At 39.3% G+C, this 18,019-nt stretch overlaps 1 long non-coding RNA gene across 2 annotated transcripts in view; it reads left to right on the plus strand.

The window, feature by feature from the left end:
• Positions 1-10,973: 10,973 nt before the first annotated feature.
• LOC131513699 (uncharacterized) overlaps positions 10,974-18,019 on the plus strand; it is a 139,380-nt gene continuing 132,334 nt past the window's right edge. For both annotated transcript variants that reach the window (XR_009262722.1, XR_009262723.1), the window contains exons 1-3: positions 10,974-11,166; positions 15,013-15,194; positions 16,992-17,090. This is a non-coding gene — a long non-coding RNA (uncharacterized LOC131513699). The remainder of the gene's footprint in view (positions 11,167-15,012; positions 15,195-16,991; positions 17,091-18,019) is intronic.

An 18,019-nucleotide genomic window follows, 5' to 3' on the forward strand; every position in this document is an offset into this window, starting at 1 on the left:
AAGAGCAATGTGGAGGAGATAATTCCACCATTAAGTTGTAAGCATTTCATTTTTGACCATTTTGATAACACTTTTCTTCTTGCCTGGATACATGCATTCAGTTATATTTATGATGTATATGCACTTTTATATGGTGGTTTGTTCACAAAATATTATGCCAAGAATATTTCATTGCCCTATTCAGCTTTCTAAATATTTTTTGAAAAAAAATGTGTTTTTTCAGAATAGCTACATGCTTTCCGATCAGTGCAGAACACATAATCATCTCCCTGTGGTTTCACAATTAGGTTTTAAAAGGGCACCTGTTGGGATGAGCACTGGGTGTTGTATGGAAACCAATTTGACAATAAATTTCATATTAAAAAAATAAACTAATTAAAAAAATAAAATGTTTATTATTGTTAGTAATAGTGGGGCTATTTTTTTAACACTTCCATATTACATTCTAGAACTCAAATTAGTTGGTCAGTGGGAAAAATATTTCTAAACTATTGACTCATGTTTATTAAGCTACCATAAAAATGCAACAGCCTGGGGTGGCATGGGTGGCTCAGTCAGTTAAAGCTCCGACTCCATCTTGGGTCATGATCTCATAGCTTGTGAGTTCAAGCCCCCACATCGGGCTGTCTGCTGTCAGCACACGCTTCAGATCCTCGGCCGTCCCCCTTCTGCACCCCCCCACTCAAAATTATACATTAAAAAAACAAACAAGCAAACCAACATCCTGGATCAGTGTGAGTCAGGTTAGACATTTTGCAAATATATTGCATTCTTGTATATTCCTTACCTCTCATCAAAAGACCTCATATATCTGTTTATGTGACCCTAACTACTGGGTCAGAAATTCCTCAGGTTGCTATTCTATACAAAAAAGGACAAGTAGAAAAGAAAGAGTGATAGATTATATATTTGAAAAGACCTTAACTACACTGACATTTTTACTTAATAAATTATGGAATTAGTAGGTAAATGCAGTATTATTTGCTGATTTTGACTTATTACCAATATCTAAGGACTTTTTTCTCCCTAATTTTGCAGAATAAAAGTCTTTGTGTAGCTGTACGACTGAACGTTGACTTTTCTTACTCTCAAGAAGTCTATTAAGAATTTTAAAGTAATTTCAATTGTTCATTTAATTTTTAGTAAAATGGATATATTTTAAAATAGTATTTTAACGAACAAAATAAGACTACCTTACTCCAGAATCAAAATGGTTTCATATATAGAGAAAATGTCTTTAAATAAAGATTAGAAATATTTTTTCTCCATTTCTTTTTATAGTATAAATATTGAACTCTGATTCTCTATTTTTTAGTACTAGTAGAATTTTGAATCTAGGGAACATGATTTCCTACCATGTTTTCTGTGTAATATTAAGAAAGCCTTAATATTAAGACTATTTAATTTTATTTTCACTATCACATATCAACTTACATGTCTTGATTTTGTCTTATACACACATTTTTAAAAGCATATTGCTCCCTACAGTGAGTCTATTTTAAACATATCCAGCAAGAGGGGAAGGCACCATTTGGAATACTGACTTAAAACATTTATTGCTGGCAAGTAAGTATATTTGACTTGTTTACCTAGTGATATAGCTTGAGATAAAAGAAAATTTGGTTCTACTCCAAAGAATTGAATATCTAGTAACTGATGCCTGTAGCTTAAAATACATGATTGAATGTATTTAATAAATTTTAAAAAATACACTATTGTCAGATATCTTTCAAACCTGATACTTTTTGCATGGAGAAATTTTCCTTTTTTTCCTAAAGAAAATTATGTTTTCAGAGGGTTTTAAACTCTGTTACAACACCCTGCTCTTCGATCATTGTTTGTATATTCACATAAACTGTCTGCCCAGCATGTTCCCCTCTACATATTCTCTAAAAGGGGCATCTTTGGGTACAGCTCGTTTGGCATAGAATACACTACGTATCAATAATGAAGGCTTTGTTTGATGTATGCAAACTGTGCATTGTCCCACAGCTGCCGAATAGGGAACCCAAAAAAGAAAAATATTTGAACGAGAGTTCTAGCAATAGACTTACCAGGAAACGCTGCTTCTCTATTGGGAGCAAAATTACTCCATAACTTTTAATTTGGGGAGCCCCCATCAGAGAAGTGTTCTGGAATCTTTCAAATTTAGCTCAGGGTGATTCAAGAAACAGACTGTGGACAGGAGTCAGTGAGATACAGATGTGTAAGATAACCCCGCCCTTTAAAAACTTGAAGCAGGGGATTTCCATGTTTTCCATACATCAGGAAAACTGCAACGAAAAGCATGGAGTGGGAAGAGAAAAAAGATGGGTTAGGGAAGTTTCTCAAAATGAATGAAAGCCCTCACAGGTTCTGAGGGACATTTCAATAAAAGAACTTGCCAAATTCGTGGGTGGGAGCAGAGGACATCTCTAATACTGGGGACATATTAGAGAACTGTAGAGAAGTGTGAAATAACAGATTATTTTTTAGAGGAATCACAGTTATTTTAATACTAGCATAATGCACAAAAGAGAAGTTAGCACCCAAGCCTTTGGTGTCAACACATTTAATTTTTTCCCCAATCTCATTTTCAACTAACTTCCCTTTTGCTTTGCATGGAAAACACAAAGTCCCTAATTTGTAGAACGAGAAAGAGAGAGACATTTGGCAAGCAATGTTGTGCAACAACACTCTGATAAATTAAGGGATCATGAATTGAAAGTAGTGTGCAGAATTAATAAAATTATTTAAGAGATCAGGACAGAAGGGAGTGACAACTGGTCATAGGTATAAGGATAATTAAAAAGGCAACCTTGTCTTGCAGATTTATGATTTGAGTGATTGGATGTATAATAATGGCAACAAGGTAGGGAAAAGAGGACAAAGATCAAGTTTACTAGGCATAGATACCAATTTTGAGTTCTTGGGATTGAGATATTCACTTATATTCAGAAAGAACTGTCTAGTAGACAGATGTGTATACATATACATACATATATACACACACTTATATATGAAGTTTGCAGACTCTAGTGAGGTCTAGATTTAAGAGATGAATGTAAGTGTTGTTAAAAAAAAAATCCACAAGTTGGGGCGCCTGGGTGGCGCAGTCGGTTAAGCGTCCGACTTCAACCAGGTCACGATCTCGCGGTCCGTGAGTTCGAGCCCCGCCTCAGGCTCTGGGCTGATGGCTCGGAGCCTGGAGCCTGTTTCCGATTCTGTGTCTCCCTCTCTCTCTGCCCCTCCCCCGTTCATGCTCTGTCTCTCTCTGTCCCAAAAATAAAAATAAAAAACGTTGAAAAAAAAAATCCACAAGTAGACAGTAAACTCTGGCTGTGTTTTCTCAGATTCTGTATTTGTCTATCAGGCATCCATTGATTACCGGGTCAAACTAATGACCAGGGATGTTTACCTCTCCTGCAATCTAGAACTTATGTTCTGCACCTTTTCTAACACACCAAACCCATATTTCTCCTGCCCCAAATCTACCCAAGACCCTGTAGTAGACAATGGGAACAGCCCCATGTTGGAAGGCCCGCCAGAGTCCTTGAAACTAGCCCATCCTAAATTGTCCATAGGTAACCCCAAAGGAAGTTGTAACCTAATCTAATCACCTCCTCATGCTTCCTGGCAAAATGAGGTGCTTCCCCATGTGGCCTGGCGGGGTGGGGGGGGGGGGAGCGGTATGCCATGCCCCCGTTCTCTCGGGAAATGTAAGTCACAAATTCTTCTTTCAAAGGCATTGTCTCATGTCTGTTACCTTGCTGGTGAAAACAAATCCTGAGAATAAATGTTGAAACAAGCAGTCAGTGAGAAGGTGAGAAGTAAGTGTGGGTCAAAGATGGAAGGCTGAGGAACAGAGTGTATATCAGGGCATTAGAAGCCGAATGAATACGAGGAGGACCGAGAGAGCTAAGCCTGATTAGTAATATTGTTTTTTTTATTTTCAAATAAAGATACTTGTTAACCACATCAGTTAAAATAAGGACTGAAAAAGTATCCACTGGTTTACAAAGTGAAGTTCTCACTAACGCCATGAACAAGTATTTCATGGGTACGGTGGGACCCAATGCCTAATGAGAGATTTATGTAGATATTAGCTTTCCCTGATCATCTCAGATAAAACTCCCCTAAAGCTGTGATTTCTGGTCTTCAAGAACAGAAGTCTAAACTGTAATTTGCACTCTTTGGGAGAATTAGGTAAGTGCACTACATATAATATGTGCCCTCCCTCTGTATATTTAGAATCAAAATTTCTCAACTGCAGGGTGATGATTAGAGACACAAGAAAAATATATGAGTGAAAGCAGAGACTTAAAAAAGGCTTTTGGGAAAGAATCAAGTGTCTGAGCGAAATTATCACTAAATTTGAAGTCAAATTCAACAGACTTACTGAAATTGCACAAATTTAGAGGTCTGGGCAGCATTTAGCAATATAATTATGCTTCCTAATTTTAGAGGGGGAAATGAAATTTGAAAAAGTTAACTTGCCTAAGGACCCACGACCCCAGGTGTTCTGGTTATTTGCACAAAGCTTTCCCTCTACTACGTGGCACATGGCCTTCGAATTTTCTGTTAATTATTTTATCTGGTTTTCTCCCCTTCATGAAAAATGTCTGACATTATTATAATTATATGATATGAGAGATTAATATTCCATTTGACAATAGATTCCTCTTTTCTTCAGGATGAAAAACAGCCCTCTCTTCCCCCCCTTTTTTAAAAAGACCATGGCATTGTCAGCTTATGGTTGTGGTCAGGGCAGCATGGGCAGTGAGGTAATGACATACAGAATTTTTTTTTTTAAGATGATAGTGATGATGAGGGGATTGGAAAATTTTATAAGAGGTATGAATAGACAGGTAATTGACCTCTGGTTCCCACATAACACAAATGCCCCCATAGGCAAAAAAGGAATAACGGATTTTGTCCTATATCTTATAATTTAAATAAGGCAAAAACTTGTGATATTTATTTCACAGATTGTACATTTTTAAGATCCTCCCTCAAATAAAAAAACCCACCAAATCTGTAATAGTTATTGTAAGCTGTCCATTTTGTGCTAATATGAAATAAAAAGAGCTTTCTGAAAAGAAATTTTACTGGCTTTGTCTTTTTCCTTTTTTTTTTTTCTTGAAAACCTGTTCCCATTCCAACATGCTCTCGTTTTTATGATCCCTTCCTATTTTCCTTGGCTTAGTGGGAGTAAATAGCTCTTGATTATAGTTGCCCCAAACAGTCTGAGCAGTGGAGGTAAACCTGGTTCAAAGAAAAGAGGTTGTTTGTCAAATGGAAACAAATTACTTCCAGGCTTGACTTTAATCAAATAATTGTCTCTTGAGTCCCTCTAATGAGGCTTTTGAAAGTCTCCCAAAACTAGAACAAGATTGAACAAATGTTCTGCTATGGGATGTGTTTCCTCATCAAGCATAAAAGGAAAGATGGAAGGAAGGAAAGAAAGAAGGAGAGAAGGGAGGGAGGGAGGAAGGAGAGGAGGAAGAAAGAAAGGAAGTAAAAAAAAAGGGAAGAAAAGGAAAGGGGTGAGCAAGGGAGGGAAGGAAAAAATTAATAATAGTATTTAATTTTGTGAATGTGATTTTTTTAAACTGTTCAGTAAACTGTATTACTTGCATCTATTGTGTGTGTTCAGTCACTTTTTAAAATTTTGAACTAAACTGAGATTTACAGAAAAGTCACAAAAACAGTACAGCTTCCCTCACCCAGCTTCTTCTAAGGCTAACATGTTACATAACCAGGCCACAAGGATCACGATCAGGAAATTAACGTTGGTACATTACTAGTAAACAAAGTAATCCCTGTATTTTCATGTCACCAATTCTTCTGGTAATGTCCTTTTTTTCTGTTCCAATAACCTATCCAGGTTTTTACCTTGTGGTTAGTTGTTATCTCTCCTAACTCCCAGGCAGTCTGCAAGAATACCTCACTTTTCCCTTCTTTCAAGACCTTGACACTTTTAAAGGTTATTGATCAATTCGTTTTCCAATGTCCCTTAAGTGGGATTAAACTAATTTAAACATGTTTTCTAACTCTTGACTGAAATATAAATATCCTTTCCCCCCTTTTTCCTAATGTGGGCTTGTTCAATGTTTCCTAATCACCGTGCTGAGGTTATTATACACCTTTGGCAAGAATATCAAAGAAATGATGTGTCCTTTTCGGTGCATTTTATCACGGGGCTCATAATGTTCAGATATCTTTTTACTGGTGACACTGACTTTGATTACTTGGTTAAGACGGTTTCTGTTGATTTTCCCACTGTGAAGTTACTATCCTACCCTCTGTGGTTAATAAATAACTCAGGGAAGATTCTTTGAGACTGTATGACTCCTCAAACTTCTGCTCACTGAATTTGGCTTGTCTTCTGCTCACTGAATTTAGCTCATCTGCAACAGTTACCATCCTGGTGTTTGCATAGTGGTGTTTGATGTTTCATCTTTGTTTCTGTAGTTGTTACTTGGAATTCTACTGTAAGGAGGAAGTTTCCCTTCTTTCCTAATTATTTGTTTTTTATATATTTTAAATTTAGTCTGTCTGTGTTAGATTAAAATCTAACTGTCTTGCTCAGAGCCTGGAGCCTGTTTCAGATTCTATGTCTCCCTCTTCCTCTGACCCTCCCCTGTTCATGCTCTCTCTCTCTCTGTCTCAAAAATAAATAAATGTTAAAAAAAATTTTTAAAAAAATAAATAAATAAATAAAATCTAACTGTCCTACTATTTATTTTATCATTTAGATTATTCCAGCCGTGTCTATTGGGAGTAGCCTCAGGTTGGCTCCCTTTTCTTTGACAAGCCCTCATCCTTTCTGAGTACATTTTTCCTTTCTGATACCACTAGATGTCCAAGACTTATCTTGGCGTATTCTCTGCCTTTGCCCTGGAGTCAGTAATTTCTCCCAAGAAATCCAGGTTCATTCACTGTGGAGAATAGGACTTAGAAACCTAGAACTCATGGTAGTGTTTCTAGACCCTTACAGAAAGCAAAACTAAGGAATATACGTCTGAATTACTTTTCAAAGGTTGCCACAACATTAACCCAAGTCTGGCAATTGTTTTTAAAAAAATTAATGTTTATTTATTTTTGAGAGAGAGAGACAGAGACAGAGTGTGAGCAGGGGAGGGGCAGAAAGAGAGGGAGACACAGAATCTGAAGCAGGTTCCAGGCTCCGAGCTGTCAGCACAGAGCCTGATGTTGGGCGAACCCACGAACCCTGAGATCATGACCTGAGCCCAAGTCAGACACTTAACAAACTGAGCCACCCACGTTCCCCAGTCTGGCAATTTAATGTAACAGAAATGTCTCCTTTCAAAGTTCTAGAGACAAAAGTCTGACCTATCAAACCAACTTTGTATTTTTGCATAAATGCCAATTGTCATAGTTGTTTATTATTATTATTATTAATGTATTGATTAATGTATTATTAAGGTATTGACTCAGTTTGCTAATATTTTCTTTAGAATTCTGACTTTATTGAAGAAGTAATATTGGTCTGGAGGTCTTTTTCTGTTTCCTTTTTTCTTGTTTCTCAATCTCTGCTGCTGGCCATACCAAGGGCGTGGGTACCGTGCAAACTAGAGATTGCTTGTCTTAATTTTTCTCTTTTTACAGTCAATTAGTTTTGCTATGTCTTCAAGTAATTGTTTTTAATGTTTATTTATTTTTGAGGGAGAGTCAGAGACAGAGCGTGAGTGAGGGAGGGGCAGAGAGACACAGGGAGACACAGAGTCCAAAGCAGGTTCCAGGTTCTGAGCTGTCAGCACAGAGCCCGATGCAGGGCTTGAACCCATGAACAGCGATATCATGACCTGAGCTGAAGTCGGAGGCTTAACCGACTGAACCCCCAGGTGCCCCATGTCTTCAAGTAATTTTGAGCCTGTGGTTGTGCTTTGAGTTTTCATCGACGTGGAACTGTTTCGTGTTGCTGGGGAGGAGATTTGGGAAGTTGTTCATTATATACCTTCTGTTGCACAGCTCCCTGGAAGTCCCCTGGCCGTCGCCCTTAAGGTTCCAGTTCTATTTATCATCCTTCACAGTGGGGTTATCTGTCCCCAGGTGATGTGCAAGCTAACCAATAACGTCAAAAATATCAAGAATTGTTGACCTGAAGTACCCAAAGCTAGCTGGGAACTGTCGCTGAGATCCTGGTGTGTGACACCAGGCAGGGCTTTTGTACCCGTAACAGAAAGATGAGAGGACATGCACACTGAGGTTTGATTTCCTGGTGAGGGCACGTGTTTTGAAACCGAACATCTCTCTGTGTGAATGGCCGGTGCACAGTCCTGAACAAGTTCCTTAACTTTCCTATGTGTCACCTTTGTAGAGGACTCCTGTACAAAATCTCCAGGGTGTTGGGAGAGATGAGCATATCATGTGTTAAAATTATCTTGGCCGCCTGGGTGGCTCAGTCGGTTGAGTGTCTGATTCTTGACTTCGGTTCAGGTCATGATCTCAGGGTTCCTGACTTTAAGCCCCACATTGGGCTCTGCACTGAGAGCGTGGAACCTGCCTGGGATTCTGCCTCTCCCTCTCTCTCTGCCCCTCCCCCACTCGTGTTCTCCTCTCTCTCCCTCTTTATCCCCCCCCCATCTCAAAAAAATAAATAAACTTAAAAAAAAATAATTTAAAGGAAATTACCTACCAAGAATGCTTGGCATGGTGTGTGTTCAAAAATGTTCTTGAATTTACCATTTTCCTTTCCTGTAATTTTTCTTGAGATAATACATGTTCTGGGGGTGTTTGGGTGGCTCAGTAGGTTAAGCTTCCGACTCTTGATTTCATCTCAGGTCATAATGTCACGGTTTGTGGGATCGAGCCCCACGTTGGGCTCTGCGCTAACAACGCACAGCCTATCTGGAATTCTCTCTCTCTCAATCTCTCTGCCCCTCCCTCTCTCAATGTAAACAAGTAAACTTAAATAATACATGGTCTGGAGTGTTCCTTCTTCTTCACATTCCTGTATTGGATATATGGTCTTTTCCGCATTTTGACACAATTGTCTCATGACCCTCCCACTCTGCCAAATCCTAAGTCAGCAATCTTAACACATCCTGAGATCCATGATTGCCAAAGCACAGAATCTACTTCAGTCCTCACTGTGGGTTCTTCTGTTGCGTAAAAATTACAGGCAAATATCCAACCATGGGCTCAGACTATTAACATTGAACCCAGTCAGGCACAAGTTGGGATTTGTGGTGTTTAGAAGTTCTTTCCGTTTTCTCTTGTCCTCTGAGTCCTCATGACTGATTCTTCCAGAAACCCGGGAAACCTTCCCCCCGTGCAACTCTGTCTTTCATTCAGTCAGCTCAGCTCTGCTCAGGGCAGCTCAGGACCATTCAGATGGCTTCTGTTCACTTTGGGGCGTGAGGTCTCTCACTGGCGGAGCCCGCGCTGCAGACGGGGCTCCTGACCTGTCACCGGGGAATAACGTTGCTGTTGGGGCTAATGGTCTGTTGAACAATCGGCAGAAACACCAAGCAATCTTCCTGGTGAGTCGGCTGTGATGAGTAGGGTCCAGAAGAAGAGGGGTGGATTCTTCTTGGGTTTTGGAACAGGGACAGACAGTGATGTAGCAACTGGTCGCTGTGAGACGTGTAGGATTTTGCCCAAGATGAAATGAGGAGTGATAGCAGTGGACATTGTGATGACCTCAGGTTATATACCAGCTGGTGGGTTTTCAACAGAACCCTCGGAGGCCTAGACTTTCCCTGAGGACTCCAGAAGCTTGGAAGGGCCGTTTGTTGTCTGGAGGGACAGAGGTGACAGGAGTGTGCAGAACGAACAGAGCTGATGCAGGCCAACCGGTTCACGTTTCAAAACATCATCTACTGACTCTTGAGTTTCAAGGGTCTAGCTGATCTATGCCTGAGTTAAAGAATCCCCATCCTCTAAAAGCTCACTGCTCTTTTAACATATTCAAGCTTTATTTCCTCCTTTGTCATTTTACTCTCTGTCTTCATAGCTGAAACCTGGTTCCCTGTGTGTCTCATTGATTGCTGAGTTTCTGTTATTCCCTTCATTCTGATCATTGTGGCCTCCCAACCCCCGTCCGCCAGCTCTCTGCTCGCCTAATAGAGATGAGCACTTCCCATCAGGTTGCCTCATTGGGTTGAAAAAGCATTGTCGGTGTTAACGAAGGGTATACATGAGAGGGTTATGAGGGAAATTCTGGCCTAGAACAGCTTATAAAGATCAGCATTCTCCATCGTTTGAAATAAACTTTCCTCATTACTTTTTTTTTGTCTCCTAAAAATATCATGACTCTATGGAGACATTAGAGGAAGAATAACCAGATTTCATCATGTTATTTCCTAGCTGGATGTAAAAGCCAGGGTAGCCTTGGAAGCTTCCAGCTGAAGGTGAAAGAACCCTGTCATGTCTGCTTTCCTGAATGATGGGGTAAGACTTCCCTATCCCGACCAGATGGACTTCCGACGACTAATTATTGGGCGAAGGCGTGGAGATTTAAGGGCTTAGGTATTACAGTAGCCACCATTAAAACCCACCAGAGACCGCAGACATACACCTCTGCTCCTTTTTTACCTGTTTCCTTTCTTTGAAGGTCCATAAATAACAAGATTCGAAACATGCCTGGGAAAGCTGTGTTGTTAGAGACTTAAATAAACAAACATAGATACCTCTGCCCAGAGGTTCTCTCTGTGTGCGTGCCTGCTTGTTTGTTTTATTGGGAATTACCCTCCGGCAAACATTAGTGTGACCCAGGTCCAGGAATGAGCTTTCTACGTAATAAAGATGAGAACAGGTGCTTCAGGTGCAGACACCTGCTTCTCCTGGGCGCACGGCGGCGCAGGTGTGCGGGAGAGCCATCTTGGAATCTACAAATACATATTTGCTAACTTGAGAACGAAATGTCTTACGGTTTTCCAAATATTTATCGTTTCCGGAGCTGTCGTTCTTCCCAGGGGGCTTGCTATTTATTACTTTGCTGCAGCCTCAGAGCATCCCTTATCGACTGGCAATGAGTTCTTCTACTATCCGAAAATGTCTTTATTTGATCTTAACGTTTGAGGACGATTTTTGTCTTGGTGGAGAATTCTGGATTGTCAGGGGTTATTTTGTCTTTCAGCCCTTCGCAGATGCCTGGTCTCTGATGTTTTAGTGAAGACGTTTGTGATTACTAACATCAGCGGTCACCTGTTAGTATGTGTTTCTGGGGACTTTACTATCTTTGTATTTTGGTTGCAAGAGTGGGGGTTTTCATTTTATTTGTTCTGTCTGGAATTTGGTAGGCATCTCACAAGTGGAAATCTAGGTCTCCCCTGAAATTTGCAAGTTTGGGTCCATTATTACTTTAAATATTTTTCTGCCCGTGTTTCTCTTTGCTATTCTTGGGACTCCATTTACTAAAACATTAGATGTTTTGCTATTACCTTATGAGACCCTGAGATCCTTTTTTTTTTCTTCAATTTTTTCCAACTTCCTTTCTAATATAGAGGTCTTCTGGTTTTTTTTTTTTTCCTTACTTTATTGAAGTGCCTAGAACCTTCAGTACAACGTTGAATAGAAGTGGTGAAAGTGGATATTCTTGGGTTTTCCTGATGAAAGGTGGAAAATTAGGTCTTTGTCATCAAATATTATGTTAGTCATAGGTTTCTCGTAGATGTCCTTTATTAAGTTGAGGACGGTCCTCTCAGTATTTTGCTGAGGGCTTTCTTAGTTTTGTTTTATTTTTTAGTATTTATGCTGGATTTTGTTAAATAGTTTTTTGGTTTCTATTTCAGTAATCATATGTCTCTTTTTCTTTAGATTGTTACTATGGTGAATTATAATGATTGCTTTCCTCATGCTAGAAGACTCTTGTATCTCTAATATAAACCCCACTTAGTCATGGCCTATTAATACTTTTAAGTATTTTTAGATTAGATTTGCTAAAATTTGCTTAGAATTTTTACATCTCTATTTATGAGGGATATTAGTCAGTAGTTTACTTTTCTTACAATGTCTTTGTCTGATTTTTGTCTCTGGGTAATGCAACCATCATAGAATGAGTTGGGAAGAATAACTTCTTCAGTTTTTCGGACTTTATGTGTTTATGAGTTTTCTCCCTTTAGCATGTGGCTTCTTGGAAAATATGAGCTTGAGGCTTTCTTCATGGAAAGGATTTTAAATATGCATTAAGTTTTTCAAAAACTATACGGGGCTATTCATTTGATCTGTTGCTTCTTGACTGAGCTCTGGTAATTTACTTCTTTTAAGGGATTTGTTAATTTCATTTAATATGTCAATTTCAAATTCAACATTGTTCATAGTATTCTTTTATTAGCCTTTCAAATCCGTACACTCTGTAATGGGGAGCCTCTCTCAATCCTGCTATTTGTGATTTGTTTATTTCCTCTTTTCCCAATGTGTCTTTCTAGAGGTTTATTGATTTTCTCAAATAACCAGCTTTTTAAATTTTCATTTACCTTATTTTTTTTTCCTATTATATGGATGTCTGTTCGAATGCTTATTATTTTATCTTTTCTACTTATTTTGGGTTTGATTTGCTCTAATTTTTCTAGTTTCTTTGACTTTTTTGGTGTTTATTTATTTTTGAGAGAGAGACAGAGACAGAGCGTGAGCAGGGGAGGGGCAGAGATAGAGGGAGACACAGAATCTGAAGTGGGTTCAGGATCTGAGCTGTCAGCACAGAGCCCAACGCAGGGCTTGAACCCACGAACTGTGAGATCATGACCTGAGCCCAAGTCAGATGCTTATCCAACTGAGCCACTCGGGTGCCCCAGTTTTTCTGGTTTCTTAGGGTGGAAGCTAAAATCATTTATTTAAGATAATAAATAGACCTTTCACCCTAAATGAAGAATGAGACAATTTACAATAAACACAATGCACAATAAATTATATGTCAGAAGGTTAGAAGTGCTATGAAGAAGAACAGAGACGTTGGTTAGAATTGACTGGAGTGTGGTCCTTGGGATGGGGTTGCAAAATGCAATGGGGTTCTCAGTGTAGGCAACATTGAAAAGCTATGTTCAGGAAGACTTGAAGGAAATGACAGAGTTAGAGTTAGGCCTAACTTTCTGAGGAAAGAAATTTCCAGAAAGAAGTCAACACAAAGTCTCTAACATGACACAGAACAGGAGTCTTGAGTAAAAGCAAGGAGGCCAGTATGGCTGGAGAGTGAGGGACGAACCAGAATATCAGGAGGAGGGGGGGACAGTGGTGGAGGAGGGCCTCTTACAGGGTGTAGGTCACGGATCTTCTCCATTACTAGTGTTCTAATGGGTCTCATTGCAGTCTTTTTTTATTACTCTTTAAATTTTTTAATGTTTATTTTTGAGAGAGAGAGAGAGAGAGAGAGAGAGAGAGCAGGGGAGGGGCAGGGAGAGAGGGAGGCACAGAATCTGAAGCAGGCTCCAGGCTCTGCTCTGACAGCTCAGAGCCTGACCCAGGGCTTGAAACCCATCGAATTCATGACGTGAGCCAAAGTTGGACGCTTAACAGACTGAGCCAACCAGGTGCCCCCTATTTCGGTCATTTTTAAGGTAAACCCTTAGAGGATGTGATCATCCTCCTTAGAGCTGGTCTTGCAATGGAGACCTGGGGGGGTGGGGGTGGGAAATGGACACTTGTGCAAAATTGGGAAACTGGAAGAAAAATGCATATTGTTTCTATTGACATTAACATATATTCATCTTTTACCTATTTCCCCTCATTTTTACCATCCCTTCTGATTGAATCATAGCCCTCACGAATCATTGCTAATCTCGGCATTCTAGGGTAAATAATCAATTTCCTCATTTGAAAGAAAAAAAAATCGAATACACCCAGATTCTGCTGGAATATCCTTTTTTTTATAGACAAAATGGCAAAGTTGGTGTTTGGATGAACTCAGTAATAATTTCTTTCCAAGGATCAGATGAACATTTTTGACACAATAGTGTTACGTGAACAAATGTAAGGGTTTTTGTGTCTGACCTCCTAAAAATGGACACATTGAAAATAATTTCATGGTACACCTGAGCATTGCATTTCTAGTAGTTTTCCTCTACCTAGACCTCTTTCTAAGTTTTTGATCGTTGCCAAATAGATTGCTACATAGAACAGGTTTTGTGGTGTTTTAATTATGGCCATATGACAAAGATTGCAATTTAATTTCTTGCTTCTGAAAACCGCAGAAGTCCTTTTTTTTAAATTTAAGTATAATTGGCACGTGATGTCCTATTAGTTTCGGGTGTGCACCACAGTGATTTGATATTTTTATACATCACAAAATGATTTCCGTGATGTTCTTTCTCGTTTATATTCATCTGTATACTCCCTTTCATTCTGGAGGTGTCTTATAAGGCCGTTTGTAGCTGTGGAGGAGACATAACAAGAAAAACAAATAAATGAAAACTCAAGCACGCCTTTTTATGATTCTTTTAAAGATTCCATGCTGAAGGCAGGGTTTTCTGCAGGTGGCCTTCTGAATCCACAGCTTTAGCAGACGCACACAGGTGGCATTGCTGTGACACATGGTGGAGAAGACTCACGGGTGCGTGCTCTCTTATCCTGTCACGTCTCCGAAGACACTCGGTCACTTGCTTTGTGTGATGCACACACAGGGCTGCCTCTGAACACGTGAAAAAGAAAACAGGTTGGCTTAACCCAAGAAATGCGATATCCACAATGAGAGTGTTTGTCACTACACCAGCCCCATGTAACACAGTTCTCTTTGCACGTAATACTAGAAACACTGCCATGTTGAGTGTAGAGGAAGATGAGTGGGTGAAAATAGCTTTCGTTCACCTGAATTTGTCACTCTATTGATAGTGATGGGGGCAATCACAATGAAAAAAGCAGGAGGAGGTGCAGTGTGGCTGAATTTTGTGAAAAAATGACACCCTTAGAACAATATTAATAATACTAGTTATTAAGTCTTACATAAAAGGTGTGAAATTGAGCTCCAAGTCAAGCCTTGAGTACATATCAGGAAACTCCAGATCTTTGGATCAAGTGAATTGTTAAGATGTGATTTATACTGTTTCCGCACCGGGTCGATACATCACCCAGGTGCAGGCAACCCCCAAAAGAGACCACGTCTGTCACTATCATGTGACCCGAGATATGAAGGATGTGAGGTCTGCAGGAATCCTTATCTTGCATGGAACGCTGTACCCAGGACGCTAACCCCCAAGCGATGCTTGTTTTCACCTCGTGGATAAGGACTCTGAAATTCAGAGCGAATAAATGAGGTTAATACCACTCAGCCACTGTGTACCCCACATCAGGACTCAGGCCAAGGTGCTTTTGCTAAATCCCCAAGTCTCCCTCTTTGCATCCTGACATCTTAAAAAAAAGTATCACTTTTTTAGCCCACCTCAAACAGTGAAAAGGACCTTTGCCTCCTCTTGTTTTTTTTTTTCTTTTTTCTTTCTGTCTAACTTTCCCAACCCAAATATTTACCACTGAGTTCAAATCTTGTGTTAATTGCGGATTTCAGAGCTCGACGAGGGGTTGGCTATAAACATCGGGCGCGTCTGATTATCTACGTTGGTGCAGTGCTGTTGGAAGAAACTTGTTTTAGGATTTCAGCATCTTTTAACATCACAACAGGATATATTGGGACATACTTGGTATCTTTCTGTCACTGCACCTTGTTCCATAGGCTATATGACAGCAAGGGACATGTGGCACAAGTAATACGAATCCGAGTGAATAGCCCATTCTTCCTTTTTTTTTTTTTTTTTGTGTAAATGACATTACTTTCATGGGTGCACGCTGGCAAGATGACGTAGAATTCTATGTTTTCCTTTTTACGAAACTGCATACTGTCTTTCTTAACTCATTTTCCCTGTGAATATATATGTGCTGCCAGAAATTATATTTAAACTACTTGCTTATTGAAGTAGTTACTGCAATTTTCCTGCTTTCAATGTGAAGGCATTTTCAGTGTGGTGCATTTAAGGGTTTAAAAGCAGCAACAACCCACTTTCTACACCTCTGCTTCCAGTGGCTGCAGCAAAATTTGAAAACCTTCTTATGTAGAAGGACAAAGAGGCAGGGTCACCTACCTGTGCCTTGTGCTTAAATTGAGGTGGGCTAATTCATGTCTTTTCCTTCTTTTTTTTTTTCCTTGAAGATAACTGCTATTTTCACCACAGAGAGGAAAAAGGGTTTTACTGTACATTTCTATAATGGAGCTAAAAGAATCCAGTAGCTTGTCTGAATTGAAAGGTCTAATTAGATTCTACTTTAATGTAAGATCTTGGCTTCAAGGTACTTAACCACTAAAAGAGAGAAGGCTTTATAAAAGGAAGCCATAAAATGTTTAAACAGGAGCATCTTAAGTGTATAACTAGGAAATAAAAATACAGCACACCGTATTAACTGGGGATTTTCTAACTCATTGTGGAAACTCTTCTTTCTTCTTCTTCTTCTTCTTCTTCTCTTTCATGCTTGTTTCCATTCTGTCTGCATCCTGGTCTCATAAAGGGAAGGGTGATAAAAGGAGGTGACTATGGGAGAAAAGATCCCAGCGAGATCTCCAATTTTAAAATAGAAGCAAGCTGTTCTAATATATTAGTAACACAAAGAGATTCACCACTTCTGCCCCTTCCAAAGGGCAATATTCCCACATGTTATTGTGGAGAAAAGATATGGTAGGTCATTTTCTTTTTCCTTTTCTTATCTTTTCTAGATGGGCAAAATAGAGACCCTTAATGAATTTGCCATTGTTAAGCAAGACTTAACAGTATGCTACTATTCTGTTGTCTACAAGAAATCTGGGGACAGATGTTCCTGAAATGTATCTCAATAGTGAGAATTATTGACTTGAATTTTTCAGTGATTCTGTGATAATTCTTTTAGACCCTTGTGAATTGGGACTTTGTTGAGGCAGGTGAGACCTATAACCCCTGTATTTACCTCAGCCACTTGAAGCCACTTGGTTAAAACAGCTGCCTGTTAAAAGCAGTGTTAAAAGCTCCAGTGGAAGGGGAAAGAGTTTCTCAGACAGGAGCTCTAGAATCTGGAATTCTCTTCTACTCCAGGATGAATTCTACACTTGATCTTAGCCAAAAGACCGAGCAGCGATCAGGGTAAATTCTGTAACTGAAGAGCCTTCATGAGCCCCTCCACGATGTAATTGTGTAAGCTCACGTGTATTTTTCTTTTGCCTTCTCCCATTTAAAAATGTCTCAGGCCTTTTATTGTGGTTCTCATAGGACCAAAAAGAAAAGTTTTGCGAAAGAACTTGGTTTCTGGCTTCCATGCTGTTGTCTATTAGAGATCAGTTTGGTTCTTCCTCTGTTTTGAAATAGTTAGAATTGGAAAGAATGCTTTTCAAGCAATGCAGTGATGAAGAGTTTCCATATTGTTGGTGTCTGTACCATTTTTCCCCCTTACAATGATATTTTTGCCCAGGAACTTAAGAAAGGATGCTCTGCTCAGACTCAGGAAATATTTATTGAGTGACTGCTATGTACCAAGAACTGGGGGAAAGAATACAACGTAACACTAAACAACTATAGATTGTTACATTGCTATATTTTAAAAAGTACCTAGATAATTTGAGGCAGCTAGCAGGGTATGTGGTATGCTATACTTTTTTTTTTAACTTTAGTGAAGTTGCAAAACTATTTCAGAGTCCCTTTACACACAGCTGCAAGTTTCCTCTGTTGTTAATCTTCCTGTGGTACATTTGGTGCAACTAACGAACAGTGTTGATACATTATTACAACCCAACCTCATACTTTATTCCAATATCACTATTTGTTCCTGAATGTTCTTTTACTGTCCCAGGATCCTATATGGGATCCCACATTACATTTATTTAGCATGCTCCATAGGCTCCTTGGGAATGAAAATTTATGAAATTTACCTTGCTTTTGAAGACTTTAAACAGTTTTGAGAATTACTGGGCAGGTGCTTTGTGGAATGTCCCCCAATTTGTCTTTTTTCTGTTGGTTTTTCTCATGGCTAAACAAGGTTTGCGGGTTTGGGGAAGAAAGACCACAGAGGGTCTAAACAAACCTTCGTTGAGGATAGATACATGGTACCTGTTAAAAGCATGACTTAA

The sequence above is a fragment of the Neofelis nebulosa genome, chromosome 6 (assembly GCF_028018385.1).
Source record: "Neofelis nebulosa isolate mNeoNeb1 chromosome 6, mNeoNeb1.pri, whole genome shotgun sequence".
In the NCBI taxonomy this organism is placed as follows: Eukaryota; Metazoa; Chordata; class Mammalia; order Carnivora; family Felidae; genus Neofelis; species Neofelis nebulosa.